This window comes from Pezoporus occidentalis, unplaced genomic scaffold, assembly GCF_034315485.1.
Source record: "Pezoporus occidentalis ecotype Australia unplaced genomic scaffold, CSIRO_AGI_Poc_V1 ctg28, whole genome shotgun sequence".
Taxonomy (NCBI): domain Eukaryota; kingdom Metazoa; phylum Chordata; class Aves; order Psittaciformes; family Psittacidae; genus Pezoporus; species Pezoporus occidentalis.
The window spans coordinates 4,901,603-4,913,631 of NW_026914718.1; the positions used below are offsets into that span (position 1 = coordinate 4,901,603).

Here is a 12,029-nt window from a genome sequence, read left to right on the forward strand (position 1 = left end):
TGCAGTTTAGCAATGCCTCAGCACAGTGGTTGAGTGTGTTTAAGGTGGAAAATGTGCTTGGCTATACCGAGCCAAATTGTGACCTGTTCTGTTAAGAGCCCTGGCTTCCTTCCCTTTCCATCCTAAAGGCAAGTGGGCAGGATGGGACAAAGGCAAGTGCTGATTTTGGACAGCTTGATGAGAATGTGATCAATGAATGTGGTGGTCCAGTGATTCAGCTGTGCAGTCTGTATCGAGGCAAAGAATGGATAGAGTTGCCTTCAGGATCCTGGGGCTGACTCCTAGGGTTGCCTTTACCCAGGGTGCGAGGAATAATGTCTCTTGGAGACAGGGAAGTGGCTGGCTTTTGCAGTGTTTGTACATACGCCATGGTAACATTTACTAATATTAGTATTTGTTTTCTAAATCAACAAAAGCACCCTGTAATCAGTGGGGGTCAGCCATCCTGGGAGTTCAAACTGTAAAGTTCAGCCATTCTTTCATTGTGAGAGGAAGGAAAACAATATATGAAAATGAAAACCTGTTAGGATGTGACATAAACCAAAACTTGAGTTTGCTCAATAGGAGAACAAGCATGGAAAACATAAATCCTGAAAAAGAAGTTTCCAGAAAGTTATCAGCTAAAAATAGGGTAAGTCGTTACATAAATCTACTACAGCATGTGCTACCCAAACCTCTCTGTGTATAAATATATAGGGTTGTGTATATTTCTGTTACATATATTAAAAATTTCATTGCAGCTTTGGGGCTTTATAGCTCTCATTAGTCTATTTTTTTTTTCCTATGGTAATAAATTCTGTATTTTATAGTAGGAGCAGAATCTTACCTTTTTTGTTAGGAAGGAGCAAAAGTTTAATCCAAACTGCGCTCAAGCTAACAAATGTGTAATGGACAAGGACTTGTTCAGAGTAAATCTGATGCTTACACCAGATTGTCTTTTTATTGGCATTTAGATAACACTTCCCAGTGTGAAAAGGCAATACAACAGAAGTGTGTGCATGAAGTATTTGCATCCATACCATACAGCTGCTGAATACTGTATTACAGTATTACAGATTTCTTTCAGAAGTGACCATAGAAATTGTAGGTAGTAGCCCTGCAAGAAGAAACATATACTCAAGAAATCTATCAAATACAACGTGACTTGTGAGAACTGTAGGAATTCAGCTCAGTTAAATTGCTGCAGTGGATTTTAGTTGCCAGCTGTTGTGTTGAACACTTCTTGTAGATGCAAATCACGTTAACCAAGAGTTTGATTAGGAAAAACAAAAAGCTGGCTGGATTTCCAGATTGTCTTTCTTCAGAGCCTTCTAGGGTGTCTCCTTGTACGCAACAACTTGGTCTTCTTTTTCCATCAAGGTCATCCAAACTTTTCACGGAAAACAAGGAGAAACCTTGACTCTCCCTTCCAGACTTAGGTTCATCTGTGCTCAGATATCCCCAGAACCATCAGTTCTCCTCACCTCTGTGCATACTTTCTTCCTGGCCTCTGTCTCCCAAAGCTAGAGCCACATGGAATTTACTTACCTGTCTTCCATTCATGCTGTAAGAAGTGAAAATCTTCAAACCAGTAGGTTATTTCTGTGGGCTCTGTACTGTTAGATCCTGTCCTGAGCTTGTTTGTGCTGCAGAGCTTTCTGTCTTGGGAAAGGCAGTATCAGTGTAGCCTGTAAGATACAGCAAGGACCTGAATACTGGGTGGCACAGTGGAATGTCATTCAAGCAGCTCCGATAGGTTTTGAGCGCTCAGTAGGTGTCAGCTCAACTCCCCAGTATATGAGCACTGGCTGCATCTTTGGAAGAACATACAGGTCTCTGGTAAAGTGGCAGATGGGTTCTTTCCCAAGTCAGGGATGGTACAGTATGGAACAGTGGGGTCCAGACTTGGCAGGTAGGCAGAGCTCATTCAGCAAAGCAGAGGGTCTCATCCTGTGAAGCACACAAACCAGTTTTCAACTTGTTAGGGATGAAACCCTTCCCCACCCCACCCAAAACACCTGAAGGCTTGCAGGTATGTTTAGGATTAGATCTTGTCTTCTAAAAACAAGAACACAGGTGAAGTACTTCTAAACCAGCTTGAGTAGAAATCATTCCTCTGATACTTCGGTCTCTTGTCTGTTCTCTTGTTTCTTGGTGCGTACCCTATTTTTTTTACCAGGTGCAATGTGGGGAAGTAAATCTTTCCATCTGCTCAAGAAAGCAGTTTTCTAAGATAGTAAGGGACTTGTTGAACACAATTGCTCGTTATAAATAAAGTCAGTATAGAGCAGCTAGTAGTGGAGAATGTTTTCATCACGGACCCCTGCGTTTTTTCCCTAAAATGAAACAAAATTCCAGGGGTTTGATTGAGAGGCCCCATGTCATGTGTTCTGTATGAAGTGCTAGTTTTCTCTCAGAGCAGCGTGCACAGACTGTGCATTTGTAGCAACTGACAGGTTGAGATTTGTTGAAGATCTCCAAAGAAGTTTGTGGCAAAGCCACAAATAAGTCTTTGTCTAATGTGCTAAGCCCATACCTTACCAATTAACTAGAAAGACTTCCAAAGTGGATTCAAATCTTTGCTCCTAACCTGGTTTTCAATATGGGTAATTTTTTAACCCTTCATCTCATACTTGTTCTTTCAAAGTGTTTTTATTGGCCAGAATTTTTTTCACATGAAGCAGCTTAAGAACTGAGGTTGGGTCAGTATTTAGATAGTTAATTACTGTTCAAGCTGTGAAGTTGCTTCTGGAACCATGTGGAGTCAAACTAGAGCTTCAGGCAGCAGTGTAAAATAATTGATTTTTCAGAAGTACTGAGCATCAAAGTTTTGGGGGTTTATTTGGAAGCTGTTGGGTGCTTGGTCATTTTGAGAGTGTTTTAACTTAATGGAGTCTCAGATTAATAGGATTTACGCTCCGAATGCCTAGTAAGGTGAATCCCACTCTTACAGTGGGTTCCTGCAAATCTTGGCCCTAACTTCTAGTTTTGAACTGTGATATCATCCTTGTGTGTATTTTGCCAGTAACCAAGGTGAAAATAAGCTGTGCTGTAATGCACCTGGTTAATTCTGCTTCATAATGAAAGTGCAGATGTTGTCAGGTGTGCAGTGAACATGGTAGGTCCCAGGGGAGCAATTATCAGTCTGGCCAGCTCTACTCACACCTTCATTTTTACATGATGGGCTCATGGTTTTTTTCACACTTACTGAAAGAGGCTTTTTGAAAAACAAACCATACTCTTAAGCTCATTGTCATATTGCAGCATTTACTCGTGTCCTTGCATTCCACAAACTGCAGGTTGTTACTGAAAAGTCTCAGAGTTGAGTGTCGGCTTAATTGTTGTCCCCAGTAAAGTGCCTTCGTGCAACGAAGCTGAAACTTCAGGTATCCTCATAGAAAGAAAGGAACTTGGATGTAGAACGTAGTGCAGTGACCTCATGGGGAAACTCTGGAAAGAAAACACTTCTTTTAATAGCCAGTTACAGTTGCTAAGTGAAAACAGTGGGGTTAACCTGTCTCATAGTTTAGACAATCCCAACACTTATAAATGTGAAAATTAGTAGTTAAGGTTGTCGTAGATCTTACACTGCCCATAGTAAATAAGCGCAGCATTCTTACCAACTTTAAGCTACATTAACTCAACTCCAAGTAATTACTAGTTATTTTAGCTTTGTAGTAGAAAGAGGCAGGCTAAATTCTGACTATTGGTTTGAAAACCCCAAGTGCTGCTTTTGTAGCTCTAATGTCAAAATACTAAGAACTACAGAGCAAATCTTGCATGAAAGAGTAATAAGCCTGGTGTATTATGCTAAGTGCTTATGATATATTCCTAAAACCCCCAAGTACAAGTGACTAGATGTACATTACATTTTTACCAAAGCTCTGTGTTAACGAACGTTTCCTCTTGAACTCTCTGTACAGGATGATGCAGGAACATCTTTTTTTGGATATTGCAAGTGCTACACAGGAATATTTGCTTTCAAATAAATAGGGGCTGTGCCCTCTTAAAACAGTTTAATGTGATATTATACTGTAAAATCTTACCAGTTTAGGTTGCAATGAAGGTTCCAGTAGGTGGGGAATATATGTTTCCTTACCTGATGAGGGTACAAGGACAGAGTCCAGTTCATGTCCACAGTCACTTCTTCCTTTACTTTTAAACTGCTAAGGGTTTGCAAGTGATGTGTTAGCTAGGTATGCTTCTGTCACCTAGCAACATTAAACAGACTTGAAACAAATTGTATTTGGAATAGGCAGTTTTGGACCATGATTGCATGCAATAAATCTGGGTATCCCTGGCATTCTCCAGTATCAGATATTGCTCTGGCTTCTCGAGGTGTCCACTTTGTTAGGAAACATTTGGAAAGCAAATGGCTTCCATTTTATGGCTTAAGTTTAGCTCAAACTTGAACAAAACTTTTGGAGAAGAACATACCATGAAAGAAGACCCTGCTCTTCAAAAAACCCACCTGTGTTGCAGTTGCATAGAGTTCCCACCATGATAATTAAATGTGGTGATCCTTAGTGCCATATCCTGGGCACTGAATGAAGCGATCTCTGACATAACCAGTGCCCGGGACCACTAAGGCTTTACCAGTGCTGGCTTAAACCAACACTTCAAACCGCAGCAGCAGCTGAACTAAATGTTCTTGCAGAGTGTGTACCTACGGTGTGTGGGCACTAATGAAATATATGGGTATTTCAGTATGTAGCAAGAAACACAATAGGTAGGTAATGGTAAAGTTGAGTATCTCACAGTTACTTTCCAAAGGTGATGGTTTGTGAAGGTGCATACACTCCAGAAGATTTTTGTTCTTGATAAATAGAGTGGGGAGGAGTAGTGTATTTCCTCTCTGCTCACTGGGAGCAATTACAATATTCTATGTAATTACAGAGATGTGTTTTTTGTGCATTCTAGCCTCCATAAACAGCAGACATCAGTCGGTGATCCTGATTTCTGTTGCCCTCTTTCGTTAGCACTCTTGCTCTGAAAGAATAAAGGAAAAAACCCAAACCAAACCGTCATTAAAACCTTGCAAGAAGAGACTGGGAAGGGTGTAATGAGCAGTGCTGTGCTGATATGTTTTAATAAAAATTAGTTTACTGCATACCACAACAGAGAGCAAATACATGCAATTACTTACAAATTTCTTCAGTGTTTGTACTTATAAATCTCTGCCTAAGTCTTCCCAGCTGGGAGTTAGGCTGGTCTTTCTGCTGTGGAAGCAGGGCTTTGTTCTCATGTTCAGCTTCGTCTCAGTCTGGAATAATTCAGAAACGTATTAGATAGATTGCTGCTCCCAAAAGGCATAATGAAATAACCTTCACTCCCAGCCTTGGGGAAATAAGCACACAATCAGGGTTTGGGCAGATTTCTCGATTAAACAAAGAACTAACTGTGCACAAATTGCTCCGTAACAATTTGTAAAGAGTCCACTTTATAAATTTCTTGCAGATGTAAAGCTGATATTTTTTAATCAGAATGGCAGGGCTGTTTGAGTTGAAATGTCTTCAACATTTTCCCTTTGCTCTGTAATTAGTATCAGAAATATTTAGATTTGAAAAGGAGCTGGTAACGCATCCTAGGTTATTTTTGATTTGGTGTTGGGAGCTGGTGAAATGCAATGTCAAACCCAAGCTGAAAACCTCCATTTAATACGTATAGGGAACTTAATCCATCTGGAATAGATTCAGGATAACTTGGTTCTGTCAATTTTTATTTTGTTTAATTTCATATGGTGTTCAGCAAAGGAATGAAAAGTTATTGCACTTAATGTTATTGTGACTTAAGGTGTTCTCCGGTCAAATTATTCAATAAATCAAAATCAGGCTCTGGTTGTAGCTGCTAAGCGTTGTTTAGAATAGGATATTTAGGGGATTTTTAGCAGTTTTCCATTGATTGAACAAGACGCTTGTCATGCAAAAAGCATGCAGTATTTTGATGAATAGCTGTATTAGATGGTAAGTCTAGGGACCCAATAAACACAACTTCTTATTTTACTGGCCTTTGTTTTTTAGCTCAAGGGCCTCAGTGTAAAACAGAATACCACTGGAGTATCATTCTGATGCCTTACTGCTTATCTGTGACCTATGGTCTTACCCCCTGAAGTCTCCTCCGACATTTAAAAATACATACCTATTTTGTAGGCATTAGCTTGCTGCTGATTACCTCATTCTTCAGCTAATTAGATGGTTCAAAGTCCTGCTCCCACCTAAATGCACAAGGATATTACTGCAGCTTGTGGAGAGAGGTAGAGATTTTCAGGCTGTTTCCAGGTAGCAGCCTTCCTGCTCCTTAGGCTGGTGTCTGCTTGCATCTCTGCCTCTGGTTCTTGGCCTGCTGCGTCCAGATACCAGAGCTGAAGTCAGCAAACCTGCAGTCACATAACGAAGCAGAATCTTTTCCCTGGTTTCCTATGTCATGCACTGAAGAGGAGCTGTGTGTGGACCAGCACAGCTGCCAGCAGATGCTGGTAGGTCCTGTTTCTACAAGCACAATGTTCAATTTCAGTATAAACTGACCTGCTTTTAAAAAAGTAAAGTTTCCTGCAAATGCATGCAGCTACTTGCCATCAAGTACAGCTTGAGTACTACAAAGCCAGCTGCTGCCTGGACCAGCTTAAAGACCAGAGGTGTCAGTGTAGCCTGGGGAGCGGCTGAGCCCGTGGTGTGCTTGGTGTTCTGCCCCAGAACATCATCTGTCTGCTGCTCTGCACCGACATTAAGTTATCAGTTGGGAAGGTTTTGACATGGAGGCTCTCTGCAGCGTTCTACCCTTCGTAGGCAATGTGTAGTTCCTCATGCAGGCCCAGCTGCCTTCACACAACCTACCCGTTTCAAAGGAAATATGTGAGACATAAGCAGGAAGCTTGCTCCTGTGCTCCATTAAACTAATGACAGAATTGGGAGTTTCTAGCTGTGTAAGTTTAGCTGTGGTTTGGATGTGTGTTGTAAACAAGGAGATAAAAATACCTAAATACGTCCTCAGTGGACAATGGACTTGCCACATGTGTAGGGAAGAGTATAGCACCCTTGCTCATCTTGTTTTCTTCATGTGCCTGGTTCAGTGAATGGCTTTTTGTGTAAATAGAGTTGAAAAATACTGAAATGGTTTCAGGAGGAAAGAGTGCTTGGGCTGCTCGCTGTGAAGGGAAACAGTGAAATGGTAACCAGCATCCTGAGCTAAAGAGAGGAAAAATACAACTGTGTTTACTGGGAAATTCATCTTTTACTCTGTTTCATGTTTGACAGGACCTTCTGACAGCTTTTACCGATCAAGCAGATATGAAACACTGCTCAAACTGCTTGTATTTTGATAGCTGAAGCCAGGGTTAGGAAATGAACTTTACAATTATAGTGGGCATTTAATTAAATAGAGTGGTGTTCACAGTAGAGACTAACAACAGCTTGAGGTGCTCTGCTTTTACACTGGAGAATCTGCAGTGGCATGTTGAAGGCCTCAGCTTGGTTTTCTTTTAAAATTGCATTTAAATGTACACTAGATACACATTCATCACTTTAATCTAAACTCTACTGTAAATTGACGTGTATAGCCTCTGAGATCATACACTTTCACAGAAGTACTCTAATGAAACTTGGCAGCTTTCACCCCGTAACATCATTTGTTCCATTCACTAGCAAAAGCAGACCTCAAACAAGTCAAAACTGCTCAGTAATGAGTTCCATTATTTTTCTTCATGTTTTTGGAGTCTCAAAAGCCTCCTGTCCCATGTCTTTATTTTACAATAAGTCAGAAGAGCACGACAAGCCCGCAGATGTATCAAAGGAAAGCTTTCCTATGTGAGATCCTGAGATTTGTCATTTACTGTAACCAAGCATGGGACTTCAATTAGCATGAGTGACTTCTTGTCAGTAAGGAAGCTTTCTTCTCAAAACTAGCACATTAGTTGCTTGATGTTCGTGGATGCTGTTACATTACAGCTGCCTGTCACCTAGATGATTCTGTCATAGTCTTTTGCGTTCCTATTGATACTTATAATGCTGACATGAAAACCGGGTGCCAATGTAAGCTCATAAATATAAAGGCTGTGTTTGAATTAACCATTTCCTCATGGAAAATGACATGCTATTTTCCTCATGGAAAATGACACACTGTTTATCGCAGAAGCGTCACTGAGGCTGGGCTGGGAAACGACTTGGTCACAGCCATTTGTTGTCAGCAGGAAACGAGATGACTTGCTCAGTTTTGGGATGGAATGGGGAGGATGAAACTTGACATGCTGTTTTGCCTCTGTAAGGGGCAATCAGCGTAACCCAGTGTTGTCCATCTTAGCCTATAAGGATGAGGAAAAACAAAGCTATAGGAAAAGCCCATTTGTGCCGCCTGTGTATCTGGTGGAAATAAAGCAGCATTTCCATGCAGTTTCTGTTGTGTGAGCTGTGATGTCTGATCTGCCTTAGCTCAGAGCTCTAACTTGAGCTCACTGCAGTGGGGCAATAATACCTGGATAGGAAAAAATTACTGGAATGCATTCAGTATGGCTCTTTCAGCTTCACTATACAAGTGATTTTTGTAGTCATTCACAAGTTGATAGGCTTTATTGCACTGAATTAACCTCTTATGTTAGCTAAAAATAACCACAAAGTCTCTCCTATATTGTTTTTTTCCTATACATATATATATCTATTTTTAAATCTGTTAATATATGTAAATGTAGATCCTTTGTTCTGTGCTTTTTCTGACTTTGAAGAAAGCATTAAGTATTAGTAAACTGAAAAGAATTGTAGTTGCAAGGGAGAAAAAATCTGGTTTAGTATAAATGTCTTCCCTTTAAAATATGGCCTGATTCAACATGTGAGCTGGTGACCCACTGAAGTCAGTGTTGGTCTGCAAGCCATCACTAGGTCAGTCAGTTGATGGCTTCCAGCCTATCTGTGTGGGTTAACCTCATTAATCTGCACAGGGATTAATGTGTGTCTTCAGGGGCTGTTCCCATGAACTCTCTAGATTTGTATTTTTGGAAGCAGGATCAGGTGCCCAAGAAGTCAGAGGGGAGATTTTGTCTTAGTAATTCATTAAATATCTCTGTGTGTATGAATTCTTACGTAATCAAGAAAAAGCCCTCAGAAAACGTAGGACCATGGTGCTACATGACCTGGGATTTATAGCATGCTTGGGGTTCCCACCAGTTATGCCATGTTGTGTAACTGAGCTGTGTTACAGAGCAGCTAGAAGCAGGGGAAGAGGATACAAAGCCTCTTTCAATGGGGCTGAAAATGTCTTTCTGATAGCAGAAGTGAGGAATGTCCAGTCGTTTCCAACTGTTCCTGACTTGGATTGCTTCTGTTCCGATTTGTCTTTTCTTGGCTTCTGCACACTTTGTACTTTCTGTCAAACCTTTTTCCTCTCTTTTCATGCAGTGTCTCTGCAGCATGCTTAGGTAGTAATGAATGGGAACCCTGACTCAGAACACCTGCCTGCAGTGAGGCTTTCCTTTAACAGTGAATAAGCCAGCTCATTTAGGGCAAAGAATTCAGGTACCTCATTCTGGTGATCAAGTTTAAACAGCAATCTCATATATTCAGACTCCACCATGTAGGGGAAAGCTGCATGTGCAGCTGATAGTATACATTCCTTTGTTGTCAGTTGCTTTCAGCTTGGGTCTCTGTAGTGCCCCACAGGTTTTATTTGATATGTTTGATATGATCGTTTTGTCTTCACTTTCCATGCTCCAGAATCCATAGGTATCTCCCTCCTCTTTTTTTTTGAAAGGAACTGAAGATGCCTTTCTGTGGCTCTGCCTGTGGTTAGTTATTTCCATGTGGAAGTTGGGACCAGCTTCCTTCTATGGGAGTACCCCTGCTGCCTGTTTCTGTTGCTCTCCACGTATATATGTGCCTTGTGTTGTAGAGCTTTCATTGCATAGCTTGTGTTCTGGTTGTTTCTGAGTGGTTGAAAGGTGAAGTCTAAGAGTTCAGATGAATATGGTGAGGGGAGGGAGGTAAAATTGGGTGGCTGGAGGAAGGTTTGGGTTTTCCATTAGCCAGTGGTGAGAGCTGGAAATGCCTACATGCCACAGGCTGCTCTGAACACCTTGATTAAGATGGAGTGAATTGGCCCTGCAGGTACTTGGATCTATGATTTTTCTAGCAGAGTAGAAAAAACACCCTAGACTGAGCACTAAACTTTGACAGGACAACTTAGCTGTCAGTCTTGTCACACATTCAAGTGCCTAGCCTAAGACACATGGAAACAGAATAGACATCCTAGGGATGAAATTGTGCCAGCACTTTGGATGGCAATGTTGTCACCACATCACCAAACTGTCAGATTCCCACTGTATATGTATATATATATGTGTGTGTGTGTGTTTATATATATATATATATATATATATATATATATCTCAGCTGTTCTCCCACTCTGTGGTTCACTTTTTACTTGACTAACTTTTCTTGTGAGACTTTGTTTCTAATTTACCTGTAAGTAAAAAGGGATCCATCTACGTTCAGGGCTTCATTTCATTAAGTATCCTTTAAACGCTTCTACAAAGCATTTTACTGTGTTTATTTGGACACAGACTCTCTTTAGTCCTTTCTCTGTAGTTTTTACCAGTACCTTTTTTACCAGTATCTTGTTTCTGTCCACGGGCTGGGCTTTTCTCATGGTTGCATTTGCTTCTGCTGTATATACAACCATGATTCCTACTGCTTCTTGCAAGGTCACGCTGCTGGCATTTTGCAAGCTCCTTCTTGGAGGATTGCTTCTGCTCGCCCCAACAGATCTGAGGCTTGTTACCCTTGGTACTTTGTGATTGTTTTGTTTTCCCTTTAGAACTTGCATTCAGATCTGGCCTGGTCTAGTCTGCAGACAGAATGTCAAATTCTCACTGTTTTTTGGAAGTATTAATTATAGGGTGTCTTTAGAGCTTCTGATCCCTGCTGTAATCTGATCTCAAATTAAATAATCCACAGGTCTCCAAACCAGTGTGTTAACTCATCTGTCTCAAAAGAGTAAGAAATTTACTTAAGGCTTTTCCCCTTAGAAGGCTTAACAAGTGATATACCTTGGAAGTTTTAGGTTTCAGTAGTCCTTAAGTTTCTCTAGTACAGTTATACTTGAACTTCTTCATGGGACTATCAACTGTGAAACAGACCCAATTCTTCTGACCGGCAACAGTGAATTTCAGTCATAGAGAGATGTCTTGGTGCCTGTAGCATGCCTGCTAGTCAACACTTAGGAAATGAGCCTGCACAGTGAACTCTATAGAGGGCAGAAAGGGTTGCTGATCCATAAGTTAGCTTGGAGAATCTGACCTTTGCTTCCAGGGTAGCAGTGCTACAGTGTTGGCAGAAATGATGGACAGAACAAAGAAGCAGGTGTGAAAAACCAAGGTTAAACCCAGTCCTCTACTTTGAGAATTACAAGGACTTCTTGATGTGTTTAGACACTTGTCTTGATGTGTCTAGACAAATAAGCAACAAAAGACAATAGGAAAAGGAGTCGTCTGATGTAAGCAGTAGCAAGACATGACCTATGCAAAAGTCTTAGGTTTGTAATTATTAACAGGCAGAAAGGAAATTAGCTTTGTAGAAGGCTGTTGCTACATCTTGGCGTACGGGAAAAAGAGCTCTAAGCAGAAGGCTCCTCAGTTGGCCCTTGTGTTGTAGGAAGGTCAGAAGAAATTACTCGTGTGTGTTGCTGGTGTATAATATGAATTCTTCCAAAGTAATGAAGACGGCCACACAAGGGTAACATCATCTAAAGGTGTTAATACAGAATAAGAGGTAGGAAGACTAAGAGGGTGTGATAAGAATGTGGTAAACGGCATATTGTGTGCCAGTTCCTATAGGTAGGCAAGGTTTATAGAAATGATAGAGGAGTAACGAACTGATGTATTAAAAAAACCCAACAAAACAAAACACCCCACAAAAACACACCCCCACCCCCCAGCCAATCCAAAAACCTTCAAACCATCACTAAACTTGAAGCTGAGAGTAGAGGTTTTTGGTTTGGTAAGGAACAGCTTGGTGGGCACAGACTGAGATACCAGTCTATAGGGATGTGCCTAAGGTGGTAGATGTATC

General features: G+C 40.9%; 1 protein-coding gene and 1 long non-coding RNA gene across 11 annotated transcripts in view; one reads left to right on the top strand and one right to left on the bottom strand.

Annotated features, from left to right (window-relative positions):
- The window catches only part of GLI3 (GLI family zinc finger 3), a 209,048-nt gene that overhangs the window by 80,034 nt on the left and 116,985 nt on the right, over positions 1–12,029 (top strand). The gene's annotated exons all lie outside the window — the stretch shown is intronic.
- On the bottom strand, positions 4,884–6,298 carry LOC134167185 (uncharacterized). Its single transcript, XR_009966131.1, has 3 exons — positions 6,118–6,298; positions 5,126–5,242; positions 4,884–4,968 (listed from the first exon to the last, which is right to left on the bottom strand). It is a non-coding gene; the product is annotated as an uncharacterized LOC134167185 (long non-coding RNA).